Source organism: Phoenix dactylifera, unplaced genomic scaffold (assembly GCF_009389715.1).
Source record: "Phoenix dactylifera cultivar Barhee BC4 unplaced genomic scaffold, palm_55x_up_171113_PBpolish2nd_filt_p 000587F, whole genome shotgun sequence".
In the NCBI taxonomy this organism is placed as follows: Eukaryota; Viridiplantae; Streptophyta; class Magnoliopsida; order Arecales; family Arecaceae; genus Phoenix; species Phoenix dactylifera.
Window position 1 is genome coordinate 145,108 of NW_024067987.1, and position 7,510 is coordinate 152,617.

Genomic DNA, 7,510 nt, shown 5'->3' on the forward strand with positions numbered 1-7,510 from the left:
ATTTCCAAGAGTCTCAAAGAGTTGACAAAGCCAGATGGCAATGTGGGCACCCTAGTTGCCCAACTTAGAGGCAGAATTGAGATGGCAACCTTAGAGTTTGAAGCACTTGTGGCAGGTTTCCACAAGTCACAGGGAGATCACTTTAAGACTCTCATGGATTCTATCAATGGCTTCATAGATGCAGCCTGTAAGGCTTATGCACAAAGTACAATGCCCCATGAGCAACGACGCCGATGATGGATATCCTATAGGATCTTCTTTTTGTAAATCCTAGGCCATTGTGAAACACTTTTGTACTAGAAATCAATACTTGTTATGACTCTTCCTTTTGTACTTGAAATCAATACTCTTATGTACTAACTTCAAAGACTTACAATGACATATGAATGAATACAATTTCTTTTTAAAATCTTGTGTACATTGCCAATTCTGTGTATGTGTTTGATTGTGTGATACAAAGAAACAGGGGGAGCACATCTTGTGATAACTATGTTAAACTAAACGATGAGTATGAAATGAATTCCACAAACAAAGGGGGAGTAATATGAATGACTGAACTCATTGGACAGGGGGAGCACACCTTGAGTATCATTTGTCCCCTTCATTGTTGATGACAAAAAGGGGGAGTAGAATATTGTAAGGGGGAATAGAATATTGAAATATGAATATTGAAAGATATGGATATTGAAAGGGGGGTATAGAATGAATATTGAATATGGTTATTGAAGAATATTAATTTTAAGATAATTGCCCTTCTGGAAAAGAAAGGGGGAGTCAAAAAGAATCTAGTTTTTAAATTATCTTCAGCATCAATATATCATTCTAACTTGATTCAAATTCAGTTCATATGATAAAATCATTTAAGAACTATAAAGATCAATCCTATGCACAAGGAAATTTAAGTGATGCACATCGTATCTAGTTCAAATCAAAACATTATACTTGTATATCTGATCAATACTGTGTATATGTTTAAATTTCAAATTTTGCATATACTCAGTGTTTTGTCATCATCAAAAAGGGGGAGATTGTTGACCCCCTAATGGATTTTGATGAATACAAAACACTAGAGTAAAATTCCATTATATCTTAACAATTCGATTGAGGAATTCATGTGTTTTACTTAGAAACTTGTTAAGAAATGTCTAGGCAAGTTCCCACAATTTTTATGAATTTATTGAAGAATATTTTGAGCTAAAGAAAAAGTTCAGGGACAGCCGAGACGTCTCCTGATAGTTTCAGAGACGTCTCTGGCACAAACAGGAAGAACTGGCACACTTGGAGTCGTCCCCGGCACCTGCCGAGTCGTCCCCGCGTTAGCGGAGTCGACTCTCTCAGAAGCGGAGTCGACTCTCTCAGTGGCGGCAGAAAGACGTTTCTCAAGGGATATGCGCGAGACGTCCCCGCTGTACGCGGAGTCGTCCCCGCAAGCAAAAAGGAGACTCCCCGAGACGTCCCCAAGATGGCGGAGACGGCTCTCTCAGGGTTTTCCAGAGAATGGTTTTTGCGGTGATAAGGAAGCGGAGTCGACTCTGAGATAGCGGAGTCGTCCCCACGCATAAAGTGGACACAAGCGGAGACGTCCCCTGAAAGAGCGGAGACGACTCTCTCAGGGAATTCCAGAGGGCAAGTTTTTCGGAGACAAAGAAGCGGAGTCGTCCCCAAAGAAGCGGAGTCGTCCCCACTCAAAAAGCACAGACAAGGCGAGACGTCCCCGTAAAGTGCCGAGTCGACCCCAGATAAAGTAAAAAGTAAAATCCTGTAGGTGAGACGTCTCTCGCTGTAGCGGAGACGTCCCCGGAGCGCCTGGGACGCGACTGACAGCTTTTCAGGTTTGATTTTGAATTTCAAATCCTTCTCTTTTTGTCTCTAACGGCTATATTTGCTTTTTGGGCTATAAAAGGGACCTCTTAAGTGGTTCTCAACCACTCTTCACCAACCCAAAGCAAAATCATTCAAGAGGGAAGTTTGAAAGAAAAGCTCAAGGGAGTGAGTGCATCCAAGGAAGGAAATCAAGTACTTTCAAGTCTCCCAAGTGATTTCAAGCTTAACCACTCTCGCGCGCTCGGGAATCAAAGCTCACACTCAACCCTACGTGGTCTACCTTGGAAGAATCAACATCTCCCACGCTTCCAACGGCAAAAAGATTCTTCCGGGTTTCATTGTTCATAAGTGCTATATTTGCTTTCTAGAGCTTTTATATTCTTTTGTACACTCTTTTATCGTGGTGCTTGTTCAAGTCAAGGGACTTGGAACAAGGGAAAGGCGTCCCAAGCCTAAGAGAAATTGGGGGTTTAGGGTTTGTTGTGAGCCCGGTGTAAAACAACGAGTTGGGTAGTGAACTCGCAAAACTACCGTACTGTAATCTTGGATTATAGTGGAAATACCCAAAGGCGCTTTGGGGAGTGGATGTAGGAGCAGTGAAGGCTCCGAACCACTATAAAACCGTGTGCTTGTGGTTGTCTTCTCTTATCCCTTTATCCTTGCTTTAGTTTATATATTTGTGTGTTTTAATTTTAAATTAGTCAAAAAGTTTTTTAAAACACCCAATTCACCCCCCTCTTGGGTGACCATCTTTGGGCAACAGTATTGATATTACGCACACATATACATGCATGCCTGCAACTACATATGTATGTGTATATATATATGTGTAACTATATTTAAGTGGATCTCCACTTAAATTCAATCAAGTCTTGATTGATTTCATATTGATGATTTGAACTGTTGAATATTATCTACTAACTCTAAATTTTTTTATATGTATATATATAAGGATTCTTCCTATCTAGATTGGATTGAGTTTCTAAGACTCAAATGCAATCACTAGAAGAAATATTAAAAGCTAATATCTAGATTGGATTCGAGTTTCTAAGACTCAAATGCAATCACTAGAAGGAATATTAAAAGCTAACTGAGCTCTCCATGTGCAGCAGCTGAGCCCTTTGTGAAGCATCCTTGATTCATCAGGACATTCCCAAATAAATTATGTAACGAGCACCCCCCACACCCCCCCCCCCCCCCCCCCCCCCCGCCTGTCTTTCCCAGTGCTAGAGATTGAGTCGCAAACATGAAATAGTGACCATCTTCTGATGGTACGTATGGGCAGTAGAGCCAATTTGCTTCGCCAAAATCACTACCATTGCTGTATTTGGTCTGAAAATGATTACTAAAATTTTTGCACTTGAACGCACAATTCCACTGCCATCCTTATTACATGTTCATGACATTAATCCACCGCATTTTTGAGTTGCTCGATGTGCCTCTTTGATCTTCTCTCTTGATTAGATGACAACACTTTATTATAATTCTTAAATAAATTCCATGTCCCCTGTCAATAATAACATTGCCAGCTGCTGGACTGCATGGAAGATCATAGCGGCTCAGTAGATCTTTCCTTCTCTCATGAGTCGTCACAAATTTAAATTAATCATCTTAAGTGCTGAATGAAATTATTTATCATATATTGGTTTTGGGAAATTTTTACCTCTTTATTTGCCTGCTGAAAAACAATGTTTGCCTATAATATTTGCATTGTTCCAGTTGTTGTTACTCTACCATTAGCACTATCCCTCCTTTTGTGGCAATTCTAGTCATCTGGTTGCACTGAACACTGCAACCTAATTGGTGATCCTAGTGCCCATGATGAGAAAAGGACACCTGGGACCACTTACTTAAAGAGTGGTTTAAAACTCATCCTTAAAATTCTCATGTAGCACTTTGTTTTGAAGGTCCACTAATTTTTCCGAATGGAAAACCAGAAAAAGTGAAATGTGTGGAAAACTTGACATCATTGGTGATCTTACTGTCATTCCTCTTCCAGTTGGAGGAAAAAATTAAAAATCTCAAGTTTCAGCTTAATCTTGTTTCCTAGATGGAGATAATCTTAGGCTCAACAAGATTGTTTTCACCTATTTCAGCTTAATCTTGCTTCCCAGATGGAGGTAGTCTTAGGCTCAACAAGATTGTTTCACCTATTTCTACAAGAGCATGGTTTAAGAGTTTGAACAATTCAATTCAAACTGATTCATGGTGGCGGCCATAAATTGAACAAAATTTCATGTGTAACAGACTCCTCCAAAACCATTATATGAATCAGCTTGAATTAGTCAATTTAAGCATGAACCCATGCAAATCATCCAGTTCATACTCGTTTAGCATCGAATCAACCTCTGCATGTATTCCTCCTTTTCTTTCCTAGTGCCCTCATATCACTAGATAGTTCTTTATTTATTGTAGAATGACTAGTTTAAGGGGTCACTTTAACCTTTCAGTTTTATCAAGAAAAAAAGGGGAAAAATCTTATTCCCTAATAATTTAATGAAGTAAAAAATATTCCTCATAACTTTAATTAAAATGTTAAGCATCGAGAGCGTTGTGAAAGAAGCTAAGTTCGATAAATTGGATAAGGCTCCTAGGTCAAATGGATTCTCCACCGCCTTCTTCTAGACGTGTTGGGATGCTAAGTTTGATGCGTGGGCCGCCATCCGAAACTTCTCTCGAGAAGCTAGTTTTCTTAGATATCTTGTAAAACTAGAGCACGTGAGTCTTCATTATAATAGACAGCGGTATCGCCACATCCTTGTGGCGTTCGATTTGTCCAATTGTAAATTTGGTTCATCCAATTCATTAGATTAAGTCTAGCATGGTCTAACACAACTCAACAATGGGTAATGTTGTTCTCCAGCTAAAGCCATTTTATCATCGTCAGTCCATTTGTTGCGCAAGTCCTAGTCCTCTCATGTATCAATTGTTGCAATTACGTGTCCTACGGCCCCGTGCGTGTACCGTGGAATGAGCCCATGAATACACGTTAACAAAGATCATGTTCTTGTCACCAAACTGTTGCTATGTGAACTTCTCTCGACAATTTTTTGGATGGTCTGAAAAATCACGACGCATTTGATAAGTAGGAAAGCCCAGAGATTCCCAATGCAATTGTGAAAATATCACCAATATAATCGTCTCTAGTAGAGCATTACTTTCTGTTTCACTGATGATTTTCCCATCTTTCAGCACGAAGAAGAAAAATCCTCCTATGGTTTAGGCACTGTGCAATTGTGTAACGAATTCTGACTAAAAACTCCAGCGAAAAGTTACACATTCATCATTTTATAAATGAGTTTAGAAAATACTTGACATTAGCTAGACGATTATCTTATTTATCAGGCAGATCGTTTGCATCAGGAGTCAATATATTAAACTGTAATTTATTTTTTTTACTGTCAACTCCCAACATGATCTCAATCTTTAGTGGATTAATTTAAGATTAACTATAAGGCCTGGCCTGGTCCATGGAACGGTCTAGCCAGAACCTGCTCCTTTCTGGCCCCAACTTAAAGCCCGAGTGAGGCCCAGAAGATCTGCTCCCGCCACCGGCAGCGCGGTGCCTTGCTCTATGCGTTCATAGTGGGCCTGGTCCAGCCCTGTTCGGCCTGGGCTGGCCATTTGGGCCACTCAATGTGCGTCTGGCATGTGAGTTGGAGGGAGGAAGACTCCCAATAGGAGGCTTGTTCCTTCCCGAGTCCGACGAGGAAAGGGGTGTTGGAGATTGTATAAAACTCTGAAAAAGCCTAGGATTTCCCCTATAAAAGTGCTTCCCTTCTCCCCTCTAACTATCTCACCCAAACCCCTGTCGCTGGCGAAATCCGTTAGATTTCCTTGATTTTCTGTTGAGTGTTTTCGACGAGCCACCACCGACTCAAAGTTGAAACGAGGTGATTAACCTAAATCCTTCTTTTATGAAGATTTCTGAGTCCCTCAGCCGTCGTCGATGGCCTGGGTATCTGCGCCAGTCTACGAATTTCAAAAGGAAGGGCCTTTCCCCTATTTTTCTTTTCTTTTTCTTCTTCCCGTTCGGCCGGCCACCGCCTCCAAGGGCCCTTGCCATTGCTACCTCCGAGGGTAGCGGCTGTTGTTGCTGTTGCTGTTGCTGGAGATCGCCGCTATGGGGGTGGTTGCTGGCTGTGGCCTTTTTTTTTTTGTACAACGGCGACTCACACTCGACGAGTGTGAATACGACCAATAAAGTCAAAAAACAAAAGGCTGCAAAGAGGCTCCAGCGTAGGCACGTGGTCCACCCAGATAAAATCTCCTGAGTGATGAGCAGCAAATGAGGCAAACCAGTCAGCAGCACAGTTTGGTTCCCGATAAACATGTGTGGCCAGGTAAGAACCACACTCCCCCAGTAGTCAGCGAATGTCGCGTAGCAGTAGCCGCTCCTCATCGTGCATAGGAGCGGCCCAATGCATTGGAGGGCCTAAGGCGAACTCACTAAGAAGGGCCTTTTTTCTTTCTATTTTATCTTTGAGGCCTTAACTGTAGTAGGCCGGCCTAAGGCAAACTCACTAGGGGGTCTTTTTTATTTCTATTATGTCTTCGAAGCCTTTCCTACGGCGGGCCTTCTTTGGGCTAGGGCCTTAGATGACCGCCTCAATTGCCTAAGAGTTGGACCAGCCCTAATGACAAATTCCACACCTCCACATCTCCCTCCCTCGCTCACAGTGCCGTCGAAGTTCTTCTTGAGAAAGCCAGAGAGTGGGGGCATCTAGAAAAGAAGAACAACCCTGGATGTTGTAGTAGCGGAATGAGTGCCCCGGATTTTTCTAGCTAACCCAACAGGCGAAACCTCCATGATGCTGAAAAACTCTGCCGCATTCAGTAGAACTCTATTCGCCACTACCCTCGAGTGAGAGCCACCATCCTTAAAGACTCGAGCATTCCTATCCAGCCATCAGTGGTAAGCCAAGTAGGTAGCCCGTGTCCCCCTCTCCTCAAGCTCAGGTCCCCCCACAAAGACCTCCAAGAAGTCCACAAAGTCCTCGATCTACAACCACACTTGCCGATGGTTGGGGTGGGCCAAGGCATACTCCCAAATCTGACTGGTATGCGGACACTCGATGAGGCTATGGTAGATAGACTCCTCTACCTCCAGACAGACTATATAGGCTGAAGGGATCCGAACTCTCACCAGACCAGCACGCGTCTGGTAGGCAGGCACCCCCACACCACTTTCCAAAGGAACAAAACAATGCGAGGGTTGATGCACATTCTCTAGGTCCATCCGCAATCAAGCTATCGCACCGGAGACCTCCCAACCAACCCAGAGACGTCATGGGCTCGTACCACCGACCTTCCGGTCAGGCTTCAAACCCTTCTGTTTGCTGTCTCTCTTGCAGGGACCGGTACAGACAAGACTCGCTCAGCAAACGGCTCCCAAACATCAACCTGATGAGGTCCTCATCCCACCTCCGCTCCCCCGAAATGAAGAGATCATAGACTCTGCGACCCTCCAGCCCTCCATGGTCGATCATGGTGGCCAGCTCTGCAATGGAACCTCAGAGAGCCACTTGTCCTCTAGGATGCTGATTGCCCGCCTATCCTCGATCTCCCACCTGATCCTTGGTGACACCATTGAGGCGCGAGCACAAATCTCTCTCCATATGAAAGAGTACTCCTGCCCGGCATGGAAGGCAGACGGATGAGTCGAAACTCCATACTTCGCCCCTAG